At 47.0% G+C, this 13952-nt stretch overlaps 1 protein-coding gene across 16 annotated transcripts in view; it reads left to right on the forward strand.

Moving 5' to 3' along the window:
- USP54 (ubiquitin specific peptidase 54) overlaps positions 1 to 13952 on the forward strand; it is a 257870-nt gene that overhangs the window by 96084 nt on the left and 147834 nt on the right. For 2 of the 16 annotated variants that reach the window (XM_039546273.1, XM_039546277.1), the window contains one exon: positions 3287 to 3336. The exons of 12 other annotated variants lie outside the window; for them this stretch is intronic. The gene's annotated coding sequence lies outside the window, so the exon portion shown is untranslated. Of the gene's footprint in view, positions 1 to 3286; positions 3466 to 13068; positions 13249 to 13952 lie in introns of those variants that run through there. 2 more of the 16 variants (XM_039546278.1, XM_039546280.1) reach the window with 2 other exon arrangements.

Consider the following 13952-nt stretch of genomic DNA (forward strand, 5'->3'; position numbering starts at 1 on the left):
CTGGTATGATCTGTTGGCTCTCTCCAAATCATTGGCACTACAAAAGGCATAGTTTTCCTTTTCCTGTTCAACCACTGGCGAAGATTTGTTGCACAAGTGTTGCAGCATATGTGTGGGGCCCACCTCTTGTCCTGATCTCCAATTTTGCAGCCAAAATAAAGGTGATAAGCTTTCTTAACCATAGTGGTTATACTGTGCTTTCGTGATGCAAAAGTCACTTCACCACAAACATAGCAGAAATTATCTGCACTGTTCACACAAGTACGAGGCATCTCTGCTCACTTTGGCTAAACAGAAAAGCTAGAGCCAATCAACAATTTTAAGCATAATTTTTGTTCTCAGTGACCCAGAATTAGTAAAGTTTGACTACATTTATTTCAGAAGCATTTTGGCTGTCGAGCAGTGTTATTTAAGCTCAGTACCAATGTGGCCACAAGAACAAAGATATAAACTGGCTATCAGGAAGTTTAGACTTGTAATTAGACGAAGGTTTCTAACCATCAGAGGAGTGAAGTTCTGGAACAGCCTTCCAAGGGGAGCAGTGGGGGCAAAAGACATATTTGGCTTCAAGACTAAGCTTGATAAGTTTATGGAGGGGATGGTATGATGGGATAGCCTAATTTTGGCAATTAATTGAACTTTGACTATTAGCAGTAAATATGCCCAATGGTCTGTGATTGGATGTTAGATGGGGTGGGTTCTGAGTTACTACAGAGAATTCTTTCCTGGGTGTCTGGCTGGTGAGTCTTCCAACATGCTCAGGGTTTAGCTGATCTCCATATTTGGGTTTGGGAAGGAATTTTCCTTCAGGGCAGATTGGCAAAGGCCCTGGGGGTTTTTCGTCTTCCTCTGCAGGGTGGGCTACGGGTCACTTGTTGGAGGATTCTCTGCACCTTGAAGTCTTTAGACCACGATTTGAGGACTTCAGTAGCTCAGGCATAGGTTAGGAGTTTGATACAGGAGTGGGTGAGTGAGATTCCGTGGCCTGCGTTGTGCAGGAGGTCAGACTAGATGATCATAATGGTCCCTTCTGACCTTAAAGTCTATGAGTCTGAGACTTAGGACGGAGGAATCCCATGCACTGCTACAGGCTGGGGACTGACTGGCCCAGCGGCAGTTCTCCAGAAAAGGACCTGGGGATTACAGTGGACAAGAAGCTGGATATGAGTCAAGAGTGCGCCCTTGTTGCCAAGAAGGCTAACGGCATATTGGGCTGCATTAGTAGGAGCATTGCCAACTGATTATGGGAAGTGATTATTCCCCTCTATTTAGCATTGGTGAGGCCACATCTGGAGTTTGTGTCCAGCTTTGGGCCCCCCACTACAGAAAGAAAGTGGACAAGTTGGAGCGAATCCAGCGGAGGGCAACAAAAATGATTAATGGGCTGGAGCACATGATTTATGAGGAGAGGCTGAGGGAGCTGGTCTTATTTAGTCTGCAGAAGGGAAGAGTGAGGGGGGATTTGATAGCCGCCTTCAACCCCCTGAAGGGGGGTTTCCAAAGAGGATGGAGCTTGGCTGTTCTCAGTGGTGGCAGATGACAGAGCAATGGGCTCAAGTTGCAGTAAGGGAGGTCTAGGTTGGGTATTAGGAAACACTATTTTACTAGGAGGGTGGTGAAGCACTGGAATGAGTTACCTAGGGAAGTGGTGGAATCTCCAATCTTAGAGGTTTTTAAGGCCCAGCTTGACAGAGCCCTGTCTGGGATGATTTAGTTATTGGTCCTGCTTTGAGCAGGGGGTTGGACTAGATGACCTCCTGAGGTCCCTTCCAACCCTATTCTATGATTCTATGATTCTGTGATTCTTCTGCATTGCACTAGTAGGTAGACAATGCCGCTTCTTTATTAACTTTGTCAATTATGCACATTTTCGTTTGTGTGCTGTTGTGCCTCTTTAAAATATTTTTTCTAAACAGAAAGATGCCTCTGGACTTTCATCCCATACTTTGACTTCTGAGAGCATTCCTTATAAACACTCAGGTGAAGCCAGTTTTAAAAGATGGGATTTTTTTTATCAGAATCTATTGATTTCAGTTTGCTACTTTGTTATCCAAACGTGGATTTTAGCAATTCAGTTCCCACTCTGGGATATTGTATAGTGTAGATGTACATAAACAGATTGTTAGATACAGTTTTGCTCCATATAGTACCTGCTACTGGAGTACAGAAGTACTCTGAAACCTGCTGCTCTTGAGTTGTTTAGTATTTGAAGGCCAAACTTAGCATAGTAAAAGCAGATTTAGCAGGGCTTTTACAAAATTTGCTTATTTCTAAAAGTAAAGAGTTGCTTGGTGGGCTTCTTGGACTCCTTCCTTCCGTAAAATGTCTTTTCTAAAATAAATAGCTATTATTCTGTGAATTATGGAATTTTTTCCCCCCTGTGCTTCAACTTGGCACAAAATGCAAGCACTGCTCTGCTCAGCAAACTTTGTTCCTTGATGGCTTGTCAGGAAGTTTAAGCTTAATTGTCTTGAGTCATCTCAGTATAAATAAATGTGTAGGTAGTGAAATGCTGACTTCATGTCCTACATTGGGTGAGGGGAAACTGAAAGGAGGAAGGCAAGGATTAAAAAAAAAAAAAAGGAAAAAAAGGAGGGGGAGAAGAGGAATATTCTTACTGCTTGCCCATTATTCTGCAAGATAGTCAGGAATTTGCTTTTCAATTATTGGGGAGAACACCTGCTGGGCATTTCTTTCTAATGTAGCAGTCGCCAACCTGTGGGGCGGGCCCCTGGGGGGGGGGTGCCGAGGAACATCCGGGGGAGTACAATGGGCGTGGGCAAGCCCCCTGGGTGGTGGGGAGGGAGCGCCACCGCCCCGCTCTGTCCCCAGTTCTGTTCCGATCCAACCCCAGTCCAATCCGCCCGCACACTACAAATCCAGTTATCCCCAGTAACCAGCCTCCGCCACTGGGATGGGAGAGACCGGGGGGGGGGGGGCAGGAAGAGCGGCATCTGGTGCTGGAGCCTGGAGGAGCACTCAGGGATGGCTTTGGCAAGAGAGGTACCGGTGGCCATAGGCTCTGACTCTGTGGGTGCTCCAGGGCTGGAGATAGCAGCCCAGACATGGACAAACTTGTAGGCTGACTATGTGAGAGGTGGTCTCCCAAATGGGGGCAGGTGGAAAGAATTTTCAAAGTGTTGGTTCAAGGCTACATCAGAAGAATGAATTTTGGGCTACATCAGTAGAATGAATTTTAGGCAGACATGTCTAGCCTAGTTTACACTTTAGCATTAAATGCAACTCCAAAACCAAGCCTATTGTCATCCCCCTCTTCCTCCAACAGATTGAAACACGAGAGTATGAAGATTGCAGTATGTCATCTGCTTCAGACAGGTAATTGATCTTCCAAAGAACAAGAAGACATAGGGTTCTACGCCATCCTCTTCCTAGTGCCCAGGCATTCTGAAGACAGAAGAGCACTCAGCAAGAAGTTATGTTATAACCTGCAGTTATGAAAGGAAGGTAGCTGTTTTTTTAAAAATACAACATGCCCTATATGCATTACAGCTTTAGAAGATGAAAGTTAAACCATTTCTTCTTCGAGTGCTTGCTCATGTTGATTCCATTCTAGGTCTGTGCGTGCCCACTTGCAAAGTTGTCAGAGACTTTTGCCTTAGCGGTATCTGTAGGGTCGGCTGTGATATATCATGCATCAGTATATCAGGTGCCGCCGGCCCTATGCCCTCTCAGTTCCTTCTTACTGCCCTTGGTGTTTTGTCGAAGCGCCTCTCTCCCTTGCCTCGCAAGTGATCAGTGGTTTTTGTTCTTGGCTTCATTTATTAGAGCTGTAAATAGTTTTGTTTACTGTAGTTAGTAAGTTAGGGTCCCAGGCAGGGCCGGCTTTAGGAAGTGCGGGGCCCAATTTGAACAGTTTCGGCGGGGCCCCGGCAGAGGTGACTTTAAAAAAAAAATGTAAAAAAAAAAAAACGTGAAAAAGCACGCGAGGCTTGTACTTACTGGGCAGTGCTCCGAGTCTTCGGTGGCAGGTCCTTCACTCGCTCCAGATCTTCAGCGGCACTGAAGGACTCACTGCCGAAGTGCCACCGAAGACCCAGAGCAAGTGAAGGACCCACGGCCAAAGTGCCACTGAAGACCCAGAGTGCTGCCAGGTGAGTAAAAATTAAAAAGGCGCCTCTAGCCAGGGAAGAGATTCTCACTGGGCGCGGGGCCCGATTCAGGGGAATTGGTGGAATAGGCCTAAAGCCGGCCCTGGTCCCAGGCAGGGCATGCCCCGGTCTCTGGGTTTTTAGTCCTGGGCTGACTGTAATAGTGCCTGTTAGTGACCCCCATGGCAGCTGTCTGAAGTACTTGGGAGAATCCCACGTAAAAATCTGTAAGAACTTTCCTCTCAGGCCACAAAAAGAGCACAACATCTATTTGAGGGCCCTCCTCATGGAGGCTGCTCTCCGCCTGGCCACCAGACTCAAGCATTGACGGCCTTGCTGTGGTCACTGGGAGAAGATTCCTCTGGCACAGAGAGGGAATTCAGCCCCTTGTCGAGACAGCACCATCGCAACTGGGCTCCTGAGGCTGCGTCCACTTCCGCGATGCCGTCCTGGCAGCAGGGCCAATGGCCAATGCAATGGCTCCACTGAAATGCCTGGGGCATGCTGGTTATGCCAATCCCCCCTTCGCATCAGTCGCCACGTCAGACAAGCATCGGATGGCACCGATGGCACTAAGCTTGGTGCATGAAGTGCTAGCAGATGCTGGGGTGGAAGGGCAGGTGCCCACCCCGAGACTCCCTTCCCCTATGGGGGATGATGCCCCGGATCCTGTCCCAGTCGTCCTCATCCTTTCCAGATGAGGCTGTGGCAGGGACCTCTTGCGCTAATCCACCAGACGATTTTAAGGAGCACCAACCCCTGCTCCAAAGGTTGGCCATGAACATATAGGCCTAGAGGTGGAAAAGATGGTGGATCAATCAGACACTATGTTTAATGTGCTCTAGGCATCAACTCCCCCACGTGTCACACTTCCGGTGCACAAAAGGGTCCTAAAGATTGCCGAAGCCTTCTGGCAAACCCCATCCTCAATCCCACCCACCTCTGAAAGGGCTGAAAAGAAGTACTTCGTCCCAGCCAAGGGGTTAGAATACTTGTACACCCCCACCCCCAGGGTCATTGGTCATTTGTGTGGCCTACAAGAAAGACAAGCAAGGGCAATATAGTTCCACCCCCAAGAATAAGGAGGCCAAGAGATTAGACCTTTTGGGAAGGAAAATTTATTCTACTGCCAGCCTTCAGTTCAGGGTCATGAACCACTAGGCTCTTTGGGAAGCTATTTCTTCAACTTCTGGAATTCCCTCCATAAATTCAAGGATTCCATGTCCCAGATGCGGCCCAAGAATTCAGGCCCTTGTTAAGGAGGTACTTCAGTGGCTCGGTGTTCCCTCCAAATGGCATGGGACATGGCTGATTCGGTGGCCAGAGTGTTTGCCTCAGCAGTGGTCATGAGGTGCAGTTCCTGTCTTCAGTCCACAGGCCTGTCCTAGGAGATGCATTCCTTGATCCAGGATCTCCTATTTGATGGGATTGGACTCTCTTAGCAGAACAGTTGGATACGAGGCTGCACGGACTGAAGGACATTCAGGCCACCCTCTGCTCGCAAGGGTTGCATACGCCTCAGTCAGTGAGGAAACAGTTTCTTCCCCCTCTTCCCCCCCCCCATCACTGTCTTTTCTTCTCCTGTTCACCCCATAACCTGGCCCAGCGAAACATCACAGGGGCCAGAAGCATGCATTTTTAGGGTGTGCTCAAGAATGACGCCCCAGTCAACTCCCTGGATTCGCCTCATCCTTTTCTCAACCATCTTTGTCCCTACTGTTCAGCCTGGTCATGGGTCACCTCGGACTGTTGGGTGCTAGAAATTGTATCTCTGGGCTACACCCTGCAATTCTCAGCCACCCTCCCCCTTCCCCATCCCTCTTCAGGGACCCTTCTCATGAGCAACTCCTTGTTCAGGAGGTCAACAGCCTCTTGCGGTTGGGGGCAGTGGAGGAGGTCCCTCGGGAAATAAGGAGGAAAGGATTCTACTTCTGTTATTTCCTAATCCTGAAACCAAAAGAGGGCGTAAGACCTATTCTGGACCTGCGGTGACTCAACAAAGATCTCAAGAAGTTGAAGTTCCACATGGTTTCTCTGGCCTCCATCATCCCCTCCCTGGATCTGGGAGACTGGCACACCGCTCTTGGAAATATGAAAATAAGCATCTTTCAAGTCATCTTCCAAGGACACAGATGGTTCCTCCATTTTATGGTGGGCCAGCGTCACTTCCAATTCATGGCACTACCCTTTGGCCTGTCCTCGGCCCCAGGGGTATTTACAAAATCTATGGACCTGGTAGCTGCTTACCTGAGACATCGGGGAGTCCAGGTCTATCCTTATCTTGACGATTGGCTCATCGAGGGCAGGTGGTGGGACCAAGTGCAGAACAGTCTCAATCTGGTGCATTCCACCTGTCGCGACCTAGGCCTGTTAGTGAACGAAAAGAAATCAACCCTCATACCAGTGCAACGAATAGAGTTTAAGGGGCGGTCCTCAACTCCATGGCCAGAGCCTTCCTTCCAGAGGCTCGTTTCCAAGCCATGTTGGACCATGTAAGGGGCCACATGGCAGCCTGTACTTACGTGGTCCGTCATGCCCGACTCTACCTCTGCCCACTGCAGACATGTCTGGCATCAGTCTACATTCCCAACAGGCACAACCTAAACCTGGTAGTCAAGGTGCTGGACCACATCTGGCCATCCCTGGCATGGTGGTTGGAGACCAATCGGTGTTGCAGGGAGTTCCCTTCACGGCCCCATCCCTGTTGCTAACTCTGGTTTCCGACACCTCGGACCTGGCTTGGGGAGCTTACCTGGGCAAACTCAACACACAATGCTGCTGGTCAGGGGTCAACTGCTCCCTCAACATAAATATCAGGGAGCTCAGAGCAATTTGCTTAGCCTGTCAGGCTTTTTGGTCTCACTTGAAGGGCAAGTTGGTTCAGGTCCTGATGGACAACACCGCCGCGATGTTTTATATCAACAAGCTGGGTGGAGTCAAGTCATTGGCCCTTTGCCAGGAAGCTCTCTGGGGCTGGGACTTCTGCGTGCAGCATGCCATTCATCTCGTAGCAGCGCACCTCCACGGGGCAAGAAACGTATTAGCAGATCACCTCAGCAGAGCCATCTCATCTCACCACCAATGGTCACTCCATCCCGAGGTGGTCAGCATGATCTTCTGGAAGTGGGGATCTCCTCGAGTGGACTTGTTCGGGACTCGTCAGAGCAGGAAATGCCATGTGTTCTGCTCATTTCAGGGGACTGATAGGGGCTTCTTGTCAGACACCTTCTTACTCCCATGGTAATGTATGCATTCCCACCTGTGCCATTGCTTCAGAGTCCTCATGAAGATCAAGCAGGACAGGGCCAAGTGATCCTGATAGCCCCAGCATGGCCTTGCCAACACTGGTTCGGCACACTGATGGACCTGTTGGTGACGGCCCCGCTGCAGGTGCCTCTCTGGCTGGATCTCCTATCCCAGAACCACAGCTGTCTCCTGCACTCAAATCTAGCTGCGCTGCACCTAATAGTTCCTGTGTGGCTGAATGCCAAAGAGCAGGAGTGCTTGGTCCGTGCCCAGCAGGTTCTACTGACGAGTAGAAAGCTCTCCACCAGAGCAACCTACCTGGCCAAATGGAAACGGTTTATGTGCTGGGCCTTGACCCAAGGGGGTAGGCCAAAGCAGGCTGCAGTTGATCCTGCTTCTCCATGGGGGGGCTGTGTGGGGCCTCAGGCCTCTGCGGGCTGGCCACAGACCTCTGAGGGGGATTGGGGGGCCTGGCCACTTCCTGCAGGAAGTGGAGTGACCCGGACCCAGCCTGCTCTGCTCCCCTGGAGAGCTGCATAGGGCACCAAAATAGCTAGGGACCGCCCTGCTACAGGGATTCTCACAACAATTTTTTTGGTGGCCTCAAGGTGCAGCCACCAACTCTTGCTGGTGGCTGCTCTGACAATTTTTCATAAAATACTTAATTAACTTTAGGAAAAACAAATAAATATACACATATACAGGTCCAAATAATCATAATTTATTTATGTAGGGTTTTTCTTGCAGACTGAATAATAAAAATAGTGTACAGTTGTCTCTATTCTTTACTGGACGTAAATAGAATAGAAACACAAATAAGGTGCTTTGAATATTTTTATTTTTTTTAGACTTTCTAGCTAGTAAGTCTGCTATTGTGAAAAGTGATATTTGTATATTTGTTAATATCACTTTTTGCAGCAGACTTACTCAGTACCAGCAAGCTGGGGGACAAATTAAGCCCTGGATGAGGAGGTAGGTAAGGGGGGTGGACCATAGGGGGATGGAGCCTGGAGGAGGCAGCAGGGATCAAGGCTGTGACAGGGGTGAGTCTGGGGCTGGAGGCTTGGGTCCTGCTGCATGGTTAGGGGCTGGAGGAGGCAGCAGGGGCCAGAGGCAATGTGAGGAGGGGTTGGGGTGAGCCCAGGGCTGGAGCCCAAAATTCTGCGGCTGGGGACAGAGCCCACCGCCACATTACCAGATCCTGCTGCCCACCACCCCAGGGCTGAAGCCCAAAGCCCTAGCCCCACCGCCCCTACAAAGATGGGAACTCACACTAGTCGCCTGTTCGTACAGTGTTTCTGGCTCCAGAAGGGGGCAGGGGCCAGCCACTGTTGGTCGCCCCAGGGGAGGAGCTGCTGCTTTGCCCTCCCCCCTTCACCGCCCAGGAGGCTGTGGCTACAAGCAAAGTCCCTAGTGGCTGCATTTGAGTGCAGCTGTTGCTTTCTTTTGCAAAAAATAAACATTACTGTTTTGGACTGTTAACACACATCTGTATACAGTAACTGTCTATGGTCCATGAGAGCAATGGGTTCTCAACGGCTGACTCTTTAAACAATATTTATTAAATATGTGGTATGATATGGATAATGGTATTAAATGAGGAGTACATTTTTTTGTGTGTGTTTAAGTGACTTGGAGAACAAATAATGTGGCTTTTGTTCTTGTAGTTATGGACTCATATCTTTCATTGTTTGTTTGTTAAATTACCCAGGAAGGCCTTGCTTTATATTAATTTATATAATCAAAGACTGATTTTCGTCTAGAAAACAGCTTTCCACTCTCTGGGCCATCTTAGCTGAAGATCTATTTGATAAAAGTAACTTGCAGGGTGGTTTTTTTTTTTTGTTTGTTTGTTTTTTTTTAGACACTGCAAACTCTGTCTTAGTAAGGTCTGTGTTGGGTAGAGTTTGTGTTGCCTTATAAAGCTGTTCATCAGGAATTGGCTTATAAAAGACTTTCTGCAATGGGGTTTAATTTCTCTTCCCGTCTGGTGACCAGTGAGTAAGAGCCATCTGGCTTCTTTGGACTCTGCAGCCCATAAATTTTATGAAAGCCTGCCTGTGGCTCTATTGTATCTCTATGGGATGAGCAATATGCATTTTCTGTCTCCGCCTCTCTTGAGAGAGAGGCTATATAATATTAAGTCTGAATAAAGGACGTGGGTGCATCAGCTGATACTGCTTTCGGGGAAAACTGCAGAAGTGAAAGTTAATGCCTTATGTGAGGCTGCCTTTGTTAACCACCCAGAAGCATCTACAGGTGAGTGAGTAGAGTCCTGGAATGATTCTCTGTTGGGCTGGGCTTATGTGGAAATTTCCAGCTGCATCACTGTCACTGGATACTCTTTTTATACAGTTCAAACCCAACCTTTAATATTGGAGAGAAAGATTGCCACCACTTCATGAAAAGATGATAGTTTTTTCTTTCTTTGTAACTAGTACAAATGGTGCTCTTTTTCAAAAGAAGAATATGGCTGTGACTGGCAGAAACAAAATGTTTCCCATCAGATAGATGGGACTTATCTCCTACCTCTTGTACTCTGAACTGTTCAGCACTTTCCAGAGGTTTTAAATTTGGCAGAAGAATATAAGAATTTATACATTCCCCCTCATTCCCATGTTTTAAAAGTTAGTGTCTTTTAAAATTCCTCCGTGGGATAGCCCACAAAGGAGAATCATATCTATGTTGCTCTGCCCCTAAGTGCTTCCCCAGAAGTGTAGCAGAAGCCAATTGAAACTGTCAAGAATTGTTGGTTATGCTGTGACAGTATTGAAGTTCTGTTGGCTGGAGCAGTACAAGTGCAATGCAGAGGAGGAAATGGTAGAAACAGGTGAAAATGGAAAGAGAGGGGTATTTCTACAGTGGTCTTAAGGTATTGTATCTTTGTCTGGGATACTTATTCTTCCTCTCTGGACCAGACTGGGGCTTGGAACAATGTGAAGATGGCACACTGATTCCCTGGGTGGGAGAATGTCTCATTGCTTTCTAGTGACCCATCCCTAGTTTTTTTTGTTTTTTTTTTTAAATAAGGATTTATGGCTATTGATGCAAAGCCCTGAGATGATGATAAAATTTCAGGTTTCACTACGTTGGAGAATTATACACAATGATTGCTGTATTTCACTCATGTGCTTGCTTGCATTTCAGAGGTGGTTTAAGGGGTGCTCATCTATCTCTTCCCTACCTGCCAGGGGTGTTTTCAGGCTTGAAAACTGTTTATAAAATACTCTGAGGTCCTTGGACAAAAGGGGCTATAGAAGGGCAAAGGATTATTACTTTTAGAAAACTACTTGCCCTGAAAGGGTAATTACACTACGTGAAAGTAAAACTGGACCTCACCTCAGCAGCTAGTAGACTATTTCAGAAGTGCAAAAACAAAAAGCGACGATACAGGAGTATTGTTGTCTTTTCAGTGCAATTGGGGCTTTTCAGGGTTGTTTCCATCTTTGGATGAGAAATTAATTATATGAATCCAATATATTTTTGATGTAATCTTGTTTCCTTGCTCAGAAATCCCTGTGTGGTGCTCCACCAAGCAGCTCTCTCTCTCTTTGCTTCCTTCCTGGATCATGCTCCCAATCACAACTCCGGCTGGCTGGCTTGCTTTCTCCAAAACACAGCCTGCAACCAGTGTCATACTCCCCTGCATACCTATGTTAATCTACCTTGTTTAGCTCTGCCCTTGTCATGTGGTCTAGTGCCTAGAGCAGTAGCCCCCATTATTCTGCAGCCGTATTTACTACATAAAGGGGCTTAATTGCTCCTGTTATGGATCCTGAAAGAGAGTGCTTGGCGCACTCCTGGGTTTTAATGAGCTCTGTGGCTTGTCTTTGGATTCAATACCTCGTTAATGACAGCCTTTAGCACCTTTCAGCATAACAGTATTGAAAAATTCACTTCCCTGTAAGTGGAAAGTATCCCGGGGTGAGTGAGGGAACCTTTGGAATTAACTTATGAAGACTCTGAGTTTGATTGAAGCTTGAAGATGGCAAAGAAAACTTTCCAAAGGTATAAAACCAAGGAATCCTTAGCCCTTGGCTGCATGGGGAAATTGACCAGAATAAGCTATTCCACACTCTAATAAAAGTGGCTTTATTCTAGAATAGTGTGTCCATTTGATGGCATTGTTCTAATATAATTTAGTTATACTGGTCAATTTTCCCCATGTTGACAGGGCCTTAGCCTGCAACTAGACAATTCTTTGTGTTACTGTAGCTACTTATATCTTTGCTAAAGAGGACAGAGTGAAATTAACAAGGTTGATAGAATCCTGCAGGCAAAAGTGAAACTGTCAAGAATCATGTCTATTTCATCCTGCTACTGCTGGGCATAATTATAGGCAGCAGCAAAGGCAGGCACTGGAATTACTTGCTGTGGAGGAAGATCCAATAAATGGAGGTTGGAGAAGCTGGAAGAGCAGCTGAGACCTTTTCTTCCACCTCCGCCCCTTCATAGTGGTCAGGACATTGGGGAGGGGGTGGAATAGCAGAAAACCTTTCTTCCTGCCCTGTTGCAGCAGCCAGCAGGCACTAGGCTTGTCTACACAGGGCCACCCAGATGATTCAGGGGGGCTGGGGCAAAGCAATTTTGGTGGCCCCTTCCATAAAAAGAAGTTGCAATACTATAGAATACTATATTCTCGTGGGGGCCCGGGGCCTGAGGCAAATTGCCCCACTTGCCCCCCCCCCCCCCAAGGCAGCCCTGTGTCTACACTTTGCTGCAGTGCATACTACAGAGGTGTTAATTGCTGAGTGTACCAAAGTGTTGCTTGCTAACTGTCCCTGGCCTTGTGGTTGCTGCTGGTGCAAACTTAAAGGTACCTAGTTTGCGCTAACGTGGTCCAAATGACTCCCATAGGCCACCCTGCAGCGCAGTGTAGACATAGCTTGGGGTGTGGGGGAAGGGAAAGAAAAGGGGGAATGACAGAAAGCATTAGCTCCCTTTTAGTAGCTATACTCTAGAGCAGTGATATCAGACTTCAGTGGTTCAGGAGCCAAATTAGCGATCAACATTACCCAAAAGAACCACAGTAGTGTGAATCCATTGTTTCATTTACTGTAGTACTATTCATATTTAAAAGTACTACGGGGAATTATTTAGGGTTTTTCTTTCTTTCTATCTATCTATCTATCTATCTATCTATCTATCTATCTATCTATCTATCTATCTATCTATCCTCACAGCAAATAAGTGCAGGTTGATAACTTAATTGGTTAATAACATAGTAAAAGCATCCTGATTGGTTAATGAGTTAGATTGGTTAATAATTAAATGAGTGTTTTAATATTGTGTGCTGCAAAGAGCTTCAGGAGATGCATTAAAGAGCCACTTGTGGCTTGTGAGCCACAGTCTAAGGCCTGGTCTACACTGTGGGGGGGGCGGGGGGGGGAATCGATCTAAATTACACAACTTCAGCTACGTGAAGATCGACTTACCGTGGTGTCTTCACTGCAATAGGTCAACTGCTGCCGCTCCCCCATCGACTCTGCCTGCACCTCTCGCCGAGCTGGAGTACAGGAGTCGACGGGAGAGCCCTTGGGGATCAATTTATCGCATCTAGACTAGACATGATAAATCAATCCTCGCTGGATCGATTGCTGCCCGCCGATCCGGCCAGTAGCGAAGACATATCCTGAGTATCACTGCTCTAGAGTCTGTGTTGTGAGAGAGTAGGGAATAGTGTGAATTTGATACCTTCGTAGCTAGAGGCTGATCCACAAGATGGAGCCCCCGAGGCAGGGTCTAGAGACAGTAGTCTGGCAGAAATCTTACCACCATTCCTTTTTGCAGTAGCTGATGGCAGGGGAATTGGGCTTCCTTCCAGAATGTTGCCTCTGGTCCTCCCTGGTGAAAACCACTCTGATCACTGTCTTCCATGTCTCCCTTTTGGCTGGTAGGCAACTGGTAAATTTTTCAATCCCTGTATATTTAGCATCCCTTGAAGGTACCTCTTATTTTGAAATAAATCAGACCCTATACAGTTAATGAGGTAGAAGGCTGAAGAGCACATCCAAATGACAGTTGGGATATCTGAGACACGAGTGGGTGAGGTAATATCTTTATTGGACCAACTTCAGTTGGTGAAAGAGACATGGTTTTGAGCTACACAGAGCTCTTGTTCAGGTCTGGGAAAGATACTCAGAGTATCACAGCTAATACAAGATGGAACAGACGTTTAGCATAAGTAGTTAACATACATTATAAGCAACCATGCAAGCTGAAGTGGACTGTTGATATCTTTTTAATACGACAAAAAAGAGGAATTAGTGGGTTATAGATTGTTGTAATAAGCCATAAATCCAGTGTCTTTATTAAAACAATGATTTTTAGTGTCTAGCAGTTATGAATTTAAGCTCCCAGGCTTGTCTTTTGAAGGTGTTGTGCAGGTTTCCTTTGAAGATGAGGAGTGAGGGGTCAGATATGGAGTGATCATATTGTGAAAAGTGTTCGCCCATGGGTGATATGATGGTCTTGTCTTTTATCATTTTTCTGAGTAAGTTCATTTGAGAGCATAGTGATTGTCTGGTTTCACCCACACAGTTGTTGGGGCATTTAGTGCACTGGATGTGGTACACCACATGTTCTGATAGGCATGTG

This window comes from Mauremys reevesii, linkage group 7 (assembly GCF_016161935.1).
Source record: "Mauremys reevesii isolate NIE-2019 linkage group 7, ASM1616193v1, whole genome shotgun sequence".
NCBI classification, from domain to species: domain Eukaryota; kingdom Metazoa; phylum Chordata; order Testudines; family Geoemydidae; genus Mauremys; species Mauremys reevesii.